Raw genomic sequence first — 5,347 nt, 5'->3', positions numbered from 1 at the left:
ATACAAACTCTCAACCTGATCTTTTAAATAAGGAAAGCATATTTTAATAAAGTAACTCCTAGCTAAAAGAATTTAAAATGTCATTTATTCTGTTGCACCTGCAGAAATTTGTGTGTCCACCCAATATACTCTCCCTGAGCCTTCCAAGTGAACTTAGAGACCATAGACTTTAAATGAAATTTCTAATAAAAAAGTTGCTATACACATAACACATTTGCAAGTTTCAGTAAAGAAGACCTCTTCAGTGTCATAGCCAATATATATAAAGTTCTTTGAAGTTTAAATATTATATATATTGTATATAGAGAGTAATATCTTACAGGTATTGTATATGACATAATATATAGATCGATGTTAGTTCCTATGTTAGAGTTGGGAAGAACTAGTGGTTTTAAAGTATATTTTTTTGCACCGACTGTCTTGCTACAGGTGAGGTGTTGTTATACAATGTCACACAAATGCAACATTTAAAACTTAGATATGGACTGTTTATTTTCATGAGAGAATCTTAAAACAGGACCTTGAAATACAACAGAGATGCCGCAGCCTACAATTGCATTTCCTACCTTCTTTAGTTCATTCAGCTATATTTCAAAGCAGACCTTCCAATTCTAATTGGAGAACAAAGTTATACTGAATTGCATGTTTTTACTGATGCATGATCATTTGTATTAACAGAGAAGACTCTGACATTTCTGAAAACAGTCCACAGAAATAAAAATATATTGCAGAGATAGAAGATCAAATTATTAATGCTTTCATTTAGTTAGTTCTGAGTTTAGCATTTCAGAAGACAAAATCAGGTTGGAAAAGCAATGTTGTAGAAGACTGTCCCTAATGACATACACAGAAATCTGTAACTTTTTTGTTCAGATATTTCTTTGCCTCAGGTTTTTTTTGCTTCATTTTTTTGATTCTGCTTGGAAGAGACATAGTTTTTTGTTGTTTTTTTTTTGAAAAAGCAACTGCTCTGTAAACAGTTCTCTGTATGTTGTCTCAAGTTGCAAACTCACCAAATAGGAATATAAAAAGCACTACTTGCTTTGGAAATCTCATCCCTTATAGAGACCTATAATGTAACCATTCTGATAGGCAGAAAAAACAGCTAGTCTCAGTCTTTTAAAAATTAATTTTTCTTCTGAAATAGATAAATCTGTGATACAACCAAGAGACTATTTACAGCTTTAGGGAATTAAAACAGATGTATTTGATCACCTTTACATGTTCATTCCTCCTCAGCACATGACTGCTGAGAATTTTGACAACATTTGAGAAGCCAGAAAGATCTGAGTCTTAGTTTCCATCATTGGGTAATGAAAAAGCTCTTTCTCAGGTCTTTGAAGACTTCTGTTCTTGTTTCATTAGAAATAATTATGAATAGCAATCTTTGTCTCCTTTGAAAGTATCAGGAAACATACAGCCAGTCCAGATCCAGCCATTGTGCATCAGCACAATATCATGCTGTTCTCTTCCAGAATCTAAAGGTTTTATCAGAAAAATGTTTTAGCTGCTAATGACTGTAGAGGTAGCCTCACAGACCATGGCAATAGATGCAATGACAGCTCTCTGCTACTTTTAAACAATTGCATTATGAGATATGACCTATCTCATTCATCTTAGTAGCTGCTAAATTGGATGTCCCTGAAAGCATTTGTGAGATGTCACTTCTTTCAGTCCTCGTCAAAGCAGGTAGGAAAGGAGATAGAACATTTCCTGCTGAACACTTACACAATCCACTTTGAATGAAAACTCGTTTGGGCTGAATAAGGAACACTGGTATTTGTCTCTTCTTACAATAAGGGACTCAGAGCCAGAGTCCAGTAAATTTAAGATTCTTAAGGGAATAGAGAGGGGAAGCATATTCAGTGCCAAAGATGTGGAAAGCCAGGCCCAGGGGCCTAAGGAGTATATGTCACTGTGTCTGGAATAGTTATCAGCTTTACTATTAACAGCTTTATTGGAAGAAGAGTTGAAAATTAATTTTCTGTCCTGAACTAAACCTTTGGCATATATTACTGTTTAGTCACACCAGTTGTCCTAGGATGTACTGCTACAGGTGGGAGAGATTTTTTTGAAGAGCAACTTGTTGATTTGTTTTGAAGGATCTCTACATGTGTTTGCACCGTACCTCTGGGATACCACATACACCTCTGATCCCATCCTTCAATTTAGGCAGAACTCTCTGAGTAGTAAACTAGGGATTCTTTCACTGTAAAGGGGCTCACATGGCCTGATCTGTGCCGGTCCCAAACACCAAACACGCAACACATTCTATTTCACATAACTGCATCAAAGAATAATGGCATCTGAAGGCACAGTCAAAAAGAGGTGACACAGAAGCAGTCACTCCCATCACCTTGTGCTTTTCCTTCCAGGGAACTGTTGAAACTCTCAGTACAACAACTCTGAAATTTCAGACACTTACATGAGAGACTGAGGCAGGCTCAGCATTTCCGATTCTAATATTGAGGCCTTCACAAGTGATATCACATCTGAAGCTTTTTCAGTGCATTGAACTGAATGATACTAAATTCAATGACTTTAAATTAAAGAAAAAGAATGAACCAGATCTCTGATACACTTGTACCAAATGCAAGAACAATACATATTTTTAGAATAAAATACATTTCATGTTGCAAATCATTCCTTTAAGTGGCAACTGCTATATATAACACAGATTATATAATATATATGTATTAGGGAAATTAATGTACAGATAGCCTGAACTGAAAGTCTCAGGCCTGAAAGATCTAGTCAGTGTTTTACTTGAGGTACTTGAACAGTCCCTCTGTGCTTTGTTCTTTATGTGCACAAGCCTTTGTAAGCCTGGAGCCACAACACAGAGAGAAAAAAATGCCAAAAGCTTTTGGTAGCATTTCTTTTCATGACTTTGTGTTTGTGATGCTCTTGGATCAGTATCATTATTGCTTTATTATACTTTGTCATTGTGGTGACAAAAAAGATTTCAGTGCAGCTCTGCAGAGACTGTTGTGCCACAGACATGTCTTTCAGATGTCAACTCTGTTCTGCAAAAAAGCAGAAAATGATTCTGGAGATAAGCTTTCCAATGACTGCAAAGCAGCTGGCATCTCTGTAACTGTCACTTTTCAAGACCAAGTAAAATTCTTTGATATCTTTTGCAGCTCTGCTTAAACATTGTATATGCTGATGACAGATGTGTTTAAGCTACTTACTTACATACTTTCATCTGTGTAGAACTTTCCATCAAAGTAAGGGAAAGCAAAATGGATATTTCTCTTTGGAGGAAGGGAAGGGGAGGCTGAGATTGGATGTGAAGGGATGACTGAGAAAGGCAACACAAACACAGTTGAGGTTATCAGGTTTCAAAAAGGAGACAGAGGCCCAGGTCAGTGCAAACTATCACCCCTAAGCAAAGCACTCAGCTTTCAAAAGCCATCACTTTCCTAAAACCATGATGTCCATCTTCCTCACAGCTACAGCCAAAAAAAGATTATATAAAAAAGCCCTCCAAATGTGATGTTAGTAGGTGTATCTAAGGCAGTCTTTCTCTATGCGCTTTGTGCACATACAGTACAGATGTGTTGTTTGTTTTTTTGGCAGTGACTTCCTTTTCTTCTGTTTCCTAAGGAATTGATGAGATTTTATAATTTACAATATGCAGGACTTAATGAACATGGCATTTAAGGCTGCATCAACACTGTGCTTTCAGTCATGGTCTAAGCCCTTGCTTGTACCTAAATGTTTCCCATCCACCCTGTCCAGTTGATAATATTTAAGGGCTTGGCTGCACCTTAATATTTAGGCCTAGGAACACACTAGTCAGAGCAAAGCCAGATGGTTGTGCTGGGCACTGGGAGATACTGTCGCCAAACCAGTGAGTCACAGCTGAGAGGCAGGGATTTCACCTTTTAAGGTCAATTTTTAGAAAACAAGAACTCAGCAAACTACATGCCCCCTAAAAAAGTCAGTAAATAATTATTTCCTATTGTCTAAAACTGCCTAAAAGCAGACTGCAAAATCAGAATAACCAAAAGTAATGTATCCCTGTCTGTCTTTTTAGGAAATAATTCTTGATCTGTCAAAAATTATGAACACATTGCAAATAATCACAGTCTAGTTGATGGCTATCTGCTGTTCATCACTGGCCTTGAAGTATAGTGCACCTTACTTAAGAACAAACAGTAAATGCTACAAATAATATGTAAACATTACTTCCAGTTGTATTTGGGCTGAAGAATGACACTCTTATTGTCTCCTCATTGCTTTTATTTTTTCCTCTAATATGAGCTAGATATTCAATGAAAAATCACCAAAACTGATATTGATCTTCAAACCTGGAAAAGTTTTGCCTATTTTTCTGCCTTTCACACTATTTCCACTTGATACATAATTGCTGCCAGTCGTATCTCCTCTCCAACTGCTTCATTCTGACAGTTTGCATCATCCTCCCTTAATAGATTTTCTCCAGCTATAATCAGGTGAATTACCTCAGAAAACTTCAAATATTCTTTACTAGCATTCCATGGTTTTTCACAGGAAATAAAAAAATCAAGATAAATTATGTTGTCATTTTATAAAAGTAAGCAGAGAAATGCACAACTGAATTCTGATTCATCTTGAAGTCTAAACAAAGTCTTTTTGACTCTCGATGACACCTTTGATCAATATTTTCTCAGCAATCAACATAAAATGTGTAACTACAGTGCCAGTATACAAGAAGGGCTACTTATCTGGCAGGGGAGACACCATGATCAAGCAGGTGGTTTTCCCAGGGCGAGGCTCACCCCTTGCACCCTGAGTGTGCTGACCCCTGCGATTTCCCCAAATGTGGGAAACTCAACTGCATAATTTGTGGTAGTGGGGGACTGCCTTCGTGATTTTTTATTTTTTTTTTGACACACTTGTGAGGTGGGCTGATGCCAACCTCATGAGGTTTAACCATGCCAAGTGCAAGGTCCTACACCTGGGTTGGAGCAATCCCAGGCACAGCTACAGGCTGGGCAGAGAAGAGATTCAGAGCAGCCCTGCGGAGGACTTGGGGGTGTTGGTCGATGAGAAAATGAACATGAGACAGCTTCAGTGTGCGCTTGCAGCCCAGAAAGCCATGCGTATCCTGGGCTGCATCAAAAGGAGCGTGACCAGCAGGTCCAAGGAGGTGATCCTGCCCCTCTGCTCTGCTCTTGTGAGACCTCACTTGGAGTATTGTGTGCAGTTCTGGTGTCAACATAAAAAGGACATGGAACTGTTGGAACAAGTCCAGAGGAGGGCCACAAGGATGATCAGGGGACTGGAGCACCTCCTGTATGAAGACAGGCTGAGAAAGTTGGGGCTGTTCAGCCTGGAGAAGAGAAGGCTGCGTGGAGAC

At 38.4% G+C, this 5,347-nt stretch overlaps 1 non-coding gene across 1 annotated transcript; it reads left to right on the top strand.

The window, feature by feature from the left end:
- The first annotated feature begins 4,704 nt into the window (after positions 1 to 4,704).
- On the top strand, positions 4,705 to 4,868 carry LOC130602172 (U1 spliceosomal RNA). Its single transcript, XR_008972841.1, has one exon. It is a non-coding gene; the product is annotated as a U1 spliceosomal RNA (small nuclear RNA).
- Positions 4,869 to 5,347: the final 479 nt, after the last annotated feature.

Source organism: Pezoporus wallicus, unplaced genomic scaffold, assembly GCF_028554395.1.
Source record: "Pezoporus wallicus isolate ANWC-B61680 ecotype Strahan unplaced genomic scaffold, APGP_CSIRO_Pwel_v1 contig_2, whole genome shotgun sequence".
In the NCBI taxonomy this organism is placed as follows: Eukaryota; Metazoa; Chordata; class Aves; order Psittaciformes; family Psittacidae; genus Pezoporus; species Pezoporus wallicus.
The sequence above is the reverse complement of the archived record's forward strand: the minus strand, read 5'-3'. Positions and strand labels throughout refer to the sequence as shown.